This window comes from Microtus pennsylvanicus, chromosome 4 (assembly GCF_037038515.1).
Source record: "Microtus pennsylvanicus isolate mMicPen1 chromosome 4, mMicPen1.hap1, whole genome shotgun sequence".
Taxonomy (NCBI): Eukaryota; Metazoa; Chordata; class Mammalia; order Rodentia; family Cricetidae; genus Microtus; species Microtus pennsylvanicus.
The window spans coordinates 138,077,835-138,090,885 of NC_134582.1; positions in this window are offsets into that span (position 1 = coordinate 138,077,835).

The following is a 13,051-nucleotide window of genomic DNA, read 5'->3' on the forward strand; positions in this document are numbered from 1 at the left end:
TCCAGTGAGTGGAGTGGCTGTACTTCTACCTGCCCACAGCCTCACTTTTTATGCCCACTGTTTTCACCACCACCTCGAGCAAAATCTAAATACACCACTGGTTGATGCATGAGGCTCAGCAGAGGGAGTGTCTGTGTGACATTAGGCACCCTTCCCGTGGCTATGTACAGCTCCCTTCTCTGCCCCTGGACCGCTGATTCCTCTTTTGTTGCTGGTGCTAGGGCTCGAGCCCAGGCTCTTCCACATGCTGGACAAGCGCTTCGCCCCTCACACGGCATCCCGGCCACTATCAGGTACCTCTGGGGAAGCAGAGCCATTGAGGAAAGGTGACAGGCTTGGCTTCACACTTCTGATAGTTTCTGTTTGGTCTTCGAGAGAAGCTCTCACTATATCCCAAGCTAGACTCAAACTTCCCCATGCCTCAGCCTCCTGAGTGCTGGCATTATGGATGTCAGACACAAGCCTCTTTATTTTTTTAAACCAAGATTCTGAAAATTCAGCTCAGTGGCCATGTCAACATTAGTCACACCAAAGTCAGACATCTGACAAATGAACCTGTCCTCTGAGCAGCTTTCACCTTCTGCTTCCCTTGTCCCCACTCTGTCAAGGCTAGACTACCCTACTTTGTCAGCCTCTAGAGCAGTGCTTCTCAACCTGTGGTCGCGACCCCTCTGAGGATCAAACAACCCTTTCACAGGGATTTCTTTCTACCAGAGAGCCTGCATATCACAGAAATTACACCACAATTTATAACAGAAGCAAAATTACAGTTATGAAGTAGGACTGAAATAATTTTATGGTTGGGGGCCATTACAACATGAGGAACTGTATTAAAGAGTCAGACTATAAGGAGGTTGAGAACCACCGTTTTGGAAGAAATGCCACCCATAAAGTTTCTTTTGAGAACTCCGTCACCTCAGGGTAAAGACCTGAGTTGACCAGCTGATGAGTGAGCCTGTGCCTTATGAGGTCACTCTAGATCTCACAGTGCGCATGTTATTTTGCTTCAGGGTTGGCTTCCAAAGCCCATGGGATGAAAATGGCTTTCCGCTAGGCCATCTTCAGCTGATGAGTTAGCATAGAAAAGAGCAAGCATTGCCTTGAAGAGGTGCTCCTTCAACCCAGACCTCACCTCATGTCTTCACAATGGGAAACGGACGGTACTGGAGAAGCGGCAGTTAGGACCTGTGGTAACAAGAGTGTGGAGGACAGAAGCTGAGCGACTGTGAGAATCACTATAGGATGTCACTAATGTCAGTGAGAAGCTTGCAAACGTTTAGTCACCAAAAATGCTTGCCAGGATGGGTTAAGTGGAATCTAGCCCACATCTACAAAGCCAGTGTAGGAAGTTCTAGGATGCAACAACTCAGTGGCAGCAATGGACACCCTTCTGCTATCTTCAGACTAGAAAAACTATAGGATGACTCTAAAAGTAGCCTGAAAAGATTCCTGTGCTAAAGGCTTGGTCATCAGCTGATCTTTTGAGAGGTGACTGGATCAGGAGACTTCTGATGTTATCAGTATGTTGATCCATTGATAAGGCATAGCTGGAAGGATCAGAAGGAGGTGGGGCTTAGCTGCAGGAAGGTCACTGGGGCTCAGCTTTCTGCTCAGAAGTGAGCAGTTATTCTGCTGTGTCCTTCTGCCATAACATACCATCTCACCAGAGGTCTCTGCAAAAATGGAGCCAAAAAAGTCCTGAAACCACAACCCAAAGTAAACCTTTTCTCATGTAAGTTGCTCCTCTCAGGAGTTTTTATCAACACATACATTTTTTTAATTGCTATTCAGAAAAATTTATCGTGTGTGTGTGCACACACACGTGCACACAGGCATGAATGGAGATGAGAAAACAACCTGTGGGACTAGGTGGGCCCTAGGGACTGAACTTGGGTTGTCAGGCTTGTCAGCAAGTACCTCTACCTATTGAGCTGCCTCACTGACTGTTTTAAGAAAATAATTAGCATGAATCAAACAATTGTTTGAATTTCAGATAGGAACCGAGGTGTACACTATGTTTTGGAGAAACCCTGACAAGTATGTTTTAAGTGTCTAGGACTTTAATTACCAGAAAATGAAATTGTGTGTAAATCAACACATTTTTTCCCTGAGGGAGGTCAGCATCTCTGAACTCTTATTCTAAGGACTACTATCTTATGAGAAACCGAGATAGCTTATGAAAATGGCCCAAGTCAGCAATTAAAAGCACAGTTAAATTACACAGTAAGAAAAAAGTGTTTAAATAATCTTAGTTCTGTATGTTCTCAGCTTTTTTCTCCAGTAAATTATCTCATTTTGGAAAAAAAAATCTTATTTTTAAGTAAGAACATATGTCTTAAATCCTCCAGTGACTAGACTTTCTTCAGATAATACTAACCCGATGTCCCTATTTTCTTTTGTGCTCTTAGCATATCTTATAGGGGGTAGGTATCTCTAAATTTTCTAAGCTCTAAAGTTCAGAGATTTTTGTTCCTAGTCACATAGACTTGGAAAAACAACTGACCTTTTTCCCATCTAAAGCACCATACGCATGTCTCTCTCACCCAGGACTATGGGCAGCTGCACACTCTGAGGCCTAAAGTAGGAACGGCAGAAAAGGAGAGATATCTATTCCTCTCCTGTACATTCAGCTGAGAGGTAGGGATTTTTAGGTGGCAGTCCATGGCACATGAACTTGGGGTCCACTATACAAGACTTTCATTCTGAGGTAGCTTCAAGTTCAAGAGTCTTGGACTGTGGTCAGTCTATACCAAGGGGAAGGTGCTTTTCCAGGAACTGGTGGGAAGGTCCCCTCTTGTAAATAGCAAGCAAGAGCCCGGTCTGTGGCCACAGCTAGTTGTACAGAGGCTGAGGCATGCATTAAAGTTTGTCACATTGACTAGGTATTAGTCATCTGAATAAAATCTAGTCACCTGAAGATTTTTCAATGCTATACTTTTTAGAAATAAGATTCTCCCAAAGTGAGAGGACCTGCTGCTGAAGCACAGGTTGGCCCTTCCTATAGCTCCCCTCAGAATATAGGACTTCTCCCATATCTATCCTTAAAGACGCTGTGTGAGGCTGAGAGGCCAAAAGTCGTCGGCCCCCTCCATTGGAAGAGATTTTAGTCGAGCCAAGGGTTAGGGTAGTGCTCTGGGGATCAATCATTGCAAACAGTGACAGCCAGGCACAGGCTGGAGGGGCTGAGTGAATGGGAAGCAGGCACATACATGCTCTCTAAGGGGTGGGGACTTCAGAACAGTTTGGGCTGACTTGAATGTGATGTCTTTCTATTCACTCTGAACTCTCTCTTATGGCCACAGGCAAGCAGTCTGCTGAGACCACATGAGATGGAAAATAATGACACAGGGGCTGGGTTGGAAAAGCAATCAGCTGCAGCTGGAGGCAAAACATTATGGGGGAGAAAGACATCGGGGCAGGACCTACTAAGGTTGGCCTGGAGTGGTCCCCAGCCTGCCGCCCCCTCAGCTGGACAGGGAGCCCAGGGAAGGAAAGACTAAACTTTGGAACTTAAGAGGTTTTGTTTGCATAGTGTCTACTAAAGTGTGCTAGAGGGATGGAAAGATTACTAGTTCCCAATGTTTAAAAACTATACTAGAAGCTGGGTGGTGGTGGCACACACTTAATCCCAGTACTCAGGCAGCAGAGGCGGACAGATCTCTGTGAGTTTGAGGCTAGCCTGGTCTACAGACCAAGTTCTAGGACAGCTGAGTATCCTCAGCTACTGAGTGAGCTGGAGGCCAACCTGGGTTATGTGAGATCCTGACTCAAAAACAACAAAGTCATACTACACTGAGGTTGGCTTACAAGAAAAGTCTGGTTTTTGGTTTTTGTTTTTTCCCTCCCCCCTCCCACTACTAAACACCTCCACTCATTTCATGAAATTCACCAGCATGAAGATTACTTTCTTCATCTCTGCTTTGACTGGGGACAAGTCCCTTTAAGTGATACTTCCCCAAAGTGGGGCTGGGAAATGTCTGCCAGTAAATAATCAACCCTGAAGGACGCTGGGGTCTGTAAGCAAAGCCATGGCTTTCCTCATCATTCTGCAGCTAAAGAGTCCTTTGGGGGCTACATTAGGTCTTCAGAGTAGATTGCTTATGGAAAATGGAGAGGAAACGATGACATAGTTCTCCTAATAATTTATGAGCATAGTAAATTTAGAATGTTGTAAATATGTCAACATATCTTAAAGAAAATTTTAGTGCAGGCTTCAAAACATCTTGGCCAAAATGAACAGCTAATGAACAATTTATAAATTAAGGTGCTCTCTCTGGCTTCTTGAGACCAAAGAGAAGCTGAATTTTGGAGGAAGCAACAATATTTAGTCTAAATATACAGATATTTATAGCAAAGGTTATAGTTTCTTGTAACAAATCGGCTGCAAAAAAGGCAATGTTGAAGTTGCCTGGCTTCCCAGCAGCATTCATTGATAAACTCTTTGGTGCTTAATGTATAGTTCCTTAAAAAAAATCTTTCCTGGGAATCCTGTATGATTCTGGGCTACTGTGACCCTCGTGCTGACTTCCTCAGTCACAAGATAAAATGTTCATTAAAATGCCTGCATAAACCCTCTTTCCTGTTGGTCTTGAGAAGCAGCCTCTGGGTATCTTCAAACATAGGAAAGGACAAGCATCATTTGGGTACATTGAACTCAATATTGTATGACAAATGTTGATTACAGTAAAAGTGGAAACTGGGTATGTACTTCAGGAAAAATGGTCTCACTCAGCAAGAGTCAGATTAAACAACCAGACTCACTACAGCTGAGTTATGTCAATGATAACAACACATATGAACTCTGAGAGGAATATCTACTGTCCTCAGAATCCAAGGGTGGAAACCCACCTCTTCCGTAAATGGCAATGTTCAGATTTGCAGGCAGGTAGTCTGCTTCTGGGATTCATACTAAAATAAAATGGTTTCATTTTACAGATGGTTGTAAATGTGACAAGTGGTATTTCAAAGCTGACGAGGTCATTTTGAAAATGCTGCTATTTTTAGAGAAAGACAAAATAAGTGACATTTGAAACTTGCTGAACAGATTTAACTGCAGATTAGACAGAGCTAAAAGTGAAATAGCAAAAGTGGAAATCTGGCAGAGTGGCAGGAGAGGTGAATAAGGGAAGGGAAAGGATGTGGCAGAAGAGGGAGTCCGTTCAGCACATTTCTAGGGTGTTCCTGAAGGAGGTGACAGAGCATAAGGAAGGGAGGTGACAAAACCAGCATGGAACTGATAAGCCACAGAAATCTCAGGAGGATAATGAGATGGAACCCTACACACATTGTACCAAAGCCTCAGAACACTGGCAAAGGGAGGATTTTAAAAGGCAGTAACTTCTTACTGCTGAGTCAGTGCAGCAGCACCAGGAGACAACAACATCTCCAGATGAAGAGGAAATACTGCTTCAGCCTATTATTGCACCACCAGCAACACAGTACTTTCAAGAACAAAAGGCAAAACAATTTCACCAAAAGATAAATAGAAACAGTGGATATTTATGATGAATGATTTTCACTAAAGAAATTTCTAAAAGATACAGTTCAGGTTCCATAAAAACGTTCTTAGAATGTCAATCTAGATTACAGGAAGCAATGCTCAGTGACATGCCAGTAAGTAAATCTAAGTATCAGCCTAACTGTATCAAAAAGGAACATTGCCCACATCATGGAGTAGAAAACAAAAACCAAACTTCTGGAAGATGTTGGAGAGGAACAGTCTCTGTATTGCTTGAGAGCAAAGCTCTCAACTTGATGTATATATCCTTTATGTGTTGCTTTTATTGGATAATGAATAAAACTGTTTTGGTCAATGGCTTAGCAGAGTAAAGCTAGATGGGAAATCTGAACAGATAGATAGATAGATAGATAGATAGATAGATAGATAGTAGGTGGAGTCAAGGAGACATCATATAGCTGCCAAAAGAGACTCTAGAATGCCAAAAATATTACCAGTAGGCCACAGCCTTGTAGTGATACACAGAAATGAGTTTAGATGTAAGAGCTAGTTAGGAATATGATTGAGTCATTGGCCAAACAGTGTTGTAATTAATATAGTTTCTGTGTGATTACTTGAGTCTGGAATGAATAGTCTGCTTACTAACAGGACCAATGTGGGCCAACTATATCCACATAAAACCAGAGAGAGCTTGGGAAGGAATTCTAGACACAAAAGAACAGAGTTAAACATGGTTTCTTGGCAGCAGCATTTTCTCAGGTGGGCTCTGTTTACTAGAGGCAAGCAGAGGGGCAATTCCTTTAAGAGAAGGCTTCCTGACTATGCATTAGCAGCAAAAATTGCCCAGCTCCTTTAAGAGCTGGCTTCCTGGTTTATGATGGTTGTTATAGAGCACTTACATGGGGTGTGTGAGCAGTGCTAAAAATTGCATAAGGGCAAAATAGACCTGCTGCATTCCTGGAGCTGGGGTGATGAGCATGGCCCACAGAACTGGTAAACATGTCTCTGCCATGTAGTAGTTGGTGGAGTTGGTTCTAGCCACATCTACTTAGCAATAAAAATAGACACTCCTGGTCAAAATATGATTACAGATATACAATAAAGGCAGATTCATTAAAAAAAATAGACCTCTAAATGGGTCACAGTGTTGGATAAATGTACATGGGCTTATGAAAGAGTACAGAAAATCATAGACTAAAGGAGTAAAGATAATAAAATATTAAAAAGTAAGAGAAAAAAGCCACTTAATGAAAATACAATCTTGATTAATTATTGTATTTCTTTGAATTTTTTGACTGCAGAGAGACATTTGATTCTTGGGGCTGCTATGTTAAACCAACATATATATTTTAATGGTATTTTGACTTCAAAATTTGAGTCTAAGGATATGTTAGTTTGAAAAAGAGGTTCTGCTTTTGTTTCCACAGAAGATTCCAGGCAAATGTGGTTTAATGGAACAAGACCTCCCCCCATAAGGTCTCCATGAACCCTAAAAATACTTGGCCTAACAAACAGCAGAAGCAGTTTGGAGAAAACTATGCCCAAATTCCCCAAATGATTGTTTATTATAATTATTTGCTTTCACTGAAAAGAGGTTAGGTATAAATAGTTAAATCACAGTCAATCTCTTTCTTAAAAAGGGGGTATGTGATATAGAGATAAATGCTTTGCATTGATATAGATTTTGGTTTGTTGATACAAATTTAATGTCAATTTTATTACATGGATGTTTCTACTCTTGTTAAAGGTATGTTTATACAGCTCATTTAAAAATTTAATGCATAATTAAAAATTATGGATTAATAATCATCTAAAATAGTCAAATTTGTAGTCATGTTAGGTTTTCTAGATGTATAGAGATATATTTCAGATGGATAGCTATTCTTCAAATCTTAAAAAAAAAAGACCTACAGAATATGGCATTTAAAATGTTTTAAGAACTTAAAACTTTTATCAACAGTGAGACACGTCTGCTTCTGGCAGCACCAATTACTTCAGAGAGGTTGATGGGAATCGTAGAAACACATTATGGAATTTGCTTTCAATTGAGAAGGCTAGCCATTTAGGCAAGAAACTGCTCTTGTCTGGACTGCTTGATGGTTGGCTGTATGAAATGGACATTTAGGACCCACAGAAAAATGACTGCTAAACTTGCCTAAATAAGGTGAGACAGCCCTTCAGGGTTCCTGCTTCATGAAAGAGTCTGTTAGATATTCTGCAGGACACAGAAGAAAGTGACTGACAAAATGCCAATAGAGGCAAAACAGCCTTTCAAATTTCCTGCTTCATTGAAAAGTCTGCCAGATACTATGGACCTGTAGGCTGAAGATGGATGCCCCAATGTTACAGAAGAACTTTGGGTGACTGTCCAGGCAGTAAGATGTCTCTCAATTCTAGAGTTCTGAAGATCTTTACAATGCACTTCTTATTTACTTAGGTAATATTATATCCTTCTGGAGTCTTTGATAGAGTTGAAAACAGATATAGTTATAGCTTTCCTTAGTTATGATAAAAGATAATTAGATATGAAACTTTCCAGATACAAGTAAACTAAATATTTAAGTGTAATTCTTGCTTGATACCAGTTTTGTTATATGTAATTTACTATGTTAAAATTAAACCTTCCTTTTTAATTAGACAGAAAGGGGAGATGTGCGATGTCCTTCTGAATATTTGTTGCTTTTATTTGATAATGAATAAAGCTGTTTCAGCCAGTAGCTTAGCGGAGTAAATCCAGGTGGGAAATCTGAACAGAGATATAAAGAGAGAGTAAGTGGAGTCAAGGAGACACCATGTAGCTGCCAAAGGAGAAAGACTCTGGAACACCAGAACCTTACTGGTAGGTCATAGCCTTGTGGTAATAAACAGATTAACAGAAATGAGTTCATTTAAGATATAAGAGCTAGCTAGGAATATGCCAAACAATGCTGTAATAGTTTCTGGGCATCTGGGAAATGAACAAGCACTCTCTACATCAACTATTAAAGAAATTTCTTATAGTATGCATCTTACATTTTTTCCTTTTAAAATTTATTAAAGTGTGTGTATGTACATGTGAGTGTAAGTGCTCAAAGAGACCACAGGAGGGCATCAGAGCCCTCCTTACCCCCCAGAACTGAAGTTACAGAACTGAGTGCTGAGAACCAAACCCAGGTCCTCTGCAAGAGCAGTACACAATTATTGAGCAATGTCTCCAGTCCCAAATACTGAATTTTCTAGATTTACTAAAAGGATAGAAATAGGAGAAGGATGGAAAGAGAAAATCTCAATCCGAGTAAAAATAAAAGGTGAGGAAAACATAATAAAAACCAACAGCCAGTGGATAGATGATCGAACAATCAGAAAGTACAACAGATAAAGACTGATTATTGAGGTTGAAAGATGCTTTATCTGACTACTTAAAAAAGTAACAGAACATAAAGGTTTTTATATTTATAAGGATAACAGAAAAAGCTATTAGAGAAAGCTATAGAGAAAGGATAAGGATTAGAGAATGGAGAAATAGGCTCAGAACAAGGCTAATTTCACTAAACAAATACAAGAACAAGTACAAAATAGACTTTAACCAAGTAGAAAAAGATTAGTAGAAAAAGATTAGCGTTTACTCATGCAATTCCAACTATCCTTAGCTAGACAGAAAGTCCACAGCAATTTGAAACCAATAAAAATAAATAAAAAAAAAAAACCAGCAAGAAGAAAAGTGCCATGTCCTGCATGGCTCCAGGAACCAATATAGTAGAGGCCACTATTATGTGCAGTTGAACAAGGAGGCAGGGTTATATACAGCTGAATAAGGAGGCAGGGTTATACAAAACTGAACAGAGGCAGGTTTAGCTAATCTCAGTAGGATTAGTCTCTGTAGGGATGCGGTCTTCAGGATGTAAACAACTGGGGGGCGGGGCTAAGTAGACATCCCCCCCCCCCCCGACAGTTAACACTCAGACTTGGGGAAGGCTTTGCCACCCCCATGAGGATGCCACACATTAGCATCCTTGGCATGGCTGCACCCAATGTCAACAGCTCATGCTGTCACAAAGGACTTCATTGCCTCCTCTAGAAAAGAAAGAACTGGAGACGGTAACCAGCACAACAGCAGGCTTGCTCCGAGTGACATGCCTGCTGTGAACGAAGACAGAACATTGTTATAACTGACTGTACACTAACTCCAATCAAATGCTAAGAACTAGGACCATGCAGACTATGTATTCTACCATGATGAATTCAGAAAAAATTCTCAAAATGATACACTATAAAAATGTCGCGTCTTTGGACATTTAAAGGCAGTTCTACACCCATATGTCAAAAAATCATGAAACTATAAAGACACTTGGAATTAAAACTTAGTTGACATAGCTTATAAACATAAGGAAATTATAAACTTTATTGGGATTTGAAAAGACTAAAAATATAATAAATGAACTTAATCATCCAACTTGAGAAATTAAAGAACAAAAACTATTCCTCCAATAAAAGGGAACAAGTTAAAGATAATGTATCAAAGTAGAAAACTCACATGCAAGTCTATAGCAGCTGCAGTGGACTGGCTTAGAAGCAATGGGAAGAAAAACTTCCCCATCAAGATTTATAAAGTATGTATTATGAGCAGGGACTCAAGCAGAGCGATAGAGAAGATACTGAGCCCCAGACAGTCCTGCACATGTATCGGGGAGTGACGGAGGCAGAAGATGACACCGCAGATCAGTGGGAAAACTGCATATTCAGCCCTGGACTTGGCACCCAGGACAAAAACCATCAGTCCCATCATGTGTTCTTCAAACACATATAACTTACATCAAAATCCATTGAAAATGTGCCATGGGCCAGCAAAACAGCTCAGCAAGTAAAGGTGCTTGCTGCTACCAAGCATGATGGTCTGAGTTGTTCTCTGCATCCACACTTCTGAAAGTGTCCTCTGCTAACCTGTTACACTACAAGTGCACACATATGTGGGGCTCATTCCCTTCCTTCTACCATGTAGGTTTCAGGGATAGAACTCAGGTTGTGGGGCTTGGGCAGACATCCTACCCACTTCCCCATCTTTCTCGCCCATATTTTTAAGTTAATAACAAAAATAGAGTCCAAAGGCCTAAAATGCATATATTAGAAAATGAAAGAACAAAATCCTGGGAAAAAAAATCAACAATATTAGGGATTTTAAAAATACACAACCAACTAAATCCAAAAACATAATTAATTCAAGGGCAGATTGAAATACAATCATTTGAGCCTTTAACCAGCCTTTCAAAATGCCTAAAAGATGGTTTTGACAGTTTCAAAAATATACTTTTGCTTTTGTTGTGTAAACTACACCAAAAGTGTATTTTTTCAGACCTTTACTGACAGCATATCTGTTTAAGAAAAATCACATCCAGCTGGCATGGTGGCAAATACCTATAGTCTGAGCACTTGGAAGGCAGAGGCAGGTGGATCTGTGTTCCCGGCCAGTCTGGTTTACACAGCAAGTTCTAGGGCAGTCAGGGCTGCACAGTGAGACCGTCTAAAATAAGAAAGAAAATCATATTACTGCTGGTGCAGCCACACACGGCATAGCCTTCACTGTGCCTTCTGTGCCCACAGCTACAGCAACAGTGCCTGATGACTGATGTCAATTTCTATAATGTAGCTGTGTCGAAGTAACTGCAAGCTGAGTGTGCGTTATTGACGTGGGAGTGTCATATATCAATCTGTTGATTTCATTGATTAAGCAATAAAGAAACTGCTTGGCCCTCATAGGTTAAAACATAGGTGGGAGGAGTAAACAGAACAGAAGGCTGGGAGAAAGAAGCTGAGTCAGAGAGTCGCCATGATTCTCCCACTCCAGGCAGACGCAGGTTAAGATCATTCCTGGTAAGCCAGCTCTTGGGCTACACAGATTATAAGAAATGGGCTAGTCCAGGTGCGAGAGTTAGCCAAGAAAAGGCTAGATATAATGGGCCAAGCGGTGTTTAAAAGAATACAGTTTCCGTGTAATTATTTCGGGTAAAGCTAGCCGTGCGGGCGGCCGGGTGCCGGGGACGCAGCCCAGCTGCTCTTATTTCAACATGTTATTACAAATTCCTTTCCTTTCTGATAACAAGGGAATGTAGCCTGTGACATATTTTATATATACACAAATACATATACAAAATTTCGTTTTGTGAAATAGAACAATTAGAAATGTTTTTATAAAAAGTTTTTTGAGAATCTGTGGCTCCAGTGACTTCCGTGCTCATCAAATCTTCACACGTTTAGATTTTATGGCTGCATTATTTATAATATGCTACACTGGGAAGTGTTTCTGTCACTGTTCATATAGGAGCGAACTCAGAAGTTCACAGTCTAACTCGCTACATTTCTGTCACTGCTCATACAGGTGGACTCAGAAGTTACAGTCTAACTTGCTACATTTCTGTCACTGCTCATACAGGTGGACTCAGAAGATACAGTCTAACTTGCTACATTTCTGTCACTGCTCATACAGGTGGACTCAGAAGTTACAGTCTAACTTGCTACATTTCTGTCACTGCTCATACAGGTGGACTCAGAAGTTACAGTCTAACTTGCTACATTTCTGTCACTGCTCATACAGGTGGACTCAGAAGTTACAGTCTAACTTGCTACATTTCTGTCACTGCTCATACAGGTGGACTCAGAAGATACAGTCTAACTTGCTACATTTCTGTCACTGCTCATACAGGTGGACTCAGAAGATACAGTCTAACTCGCTACATTTCTGTCACTGCTCATACAGGTGGACTCAGAAGTTACAGTCTAACTCGCTACATTTCTGTCACTGCTCATACAGGTGGACTCAGAAGTTACAGTCTAACTCGCTACATTTCTGTCACTGCTCATACAGGTGGACTCAGAAGTTACAGTCTAACTCGCTACATTTCTGTCACTGCTCATACAGGTGGACTCAGAAGATACAGTCTAACTCGCTACATTTCTGTCACTGCTCATACAGGTGGACTCAGAAGTTACAGTCTAACTCGCTACATTTCTGTCACTGCTCATACAGGTGGACTCAGAAGTTACAGTCTAACTCGCTACATTTCTGTCACTGCTCATACAGGTGGACTCAGAAGATACAGTCTAACTCGCTACATTTCTGTCACTGCTCATACAGGTGGACTCAGAAGTTACAGTCTAACTCGCTACATTTCTGTCACTGCTCATACAGGTGGACTCAGAAGATACAGTCTAACTCGCTACATTTCTGTCACTGCTCATACAGGTGGACTCAGAAGTTACAGTCTAACTCGCTACATTTCTGTCACTGCTCATACAGGTGGACTCAGAAGTTACAGTCTAACTCGCTACATTTCTGTCACTGCTCATACAGGTGGACTCAGAAGTTACAGTCTAACTCGCTACATTTCTGTCACTGCTCATACAGGTGGACTCAGAAGTTACAGTTTAACTCGCTACATGTCTAGGAAGTACAGTTCTTTACTCAATGCTTTTCCAGGAAAGGCGAGCAGTGCCCAGTGCTGCAGCTCCAGTTCCTAAGGACCACTGACCCACAGAAGTGAGGCCGCCATTAAGTGTTCCTAAGCAGTCATTTCCAGCCATGGCAAGAGAGGAAAGGAGGAAGGACTGTGCAAACACAGA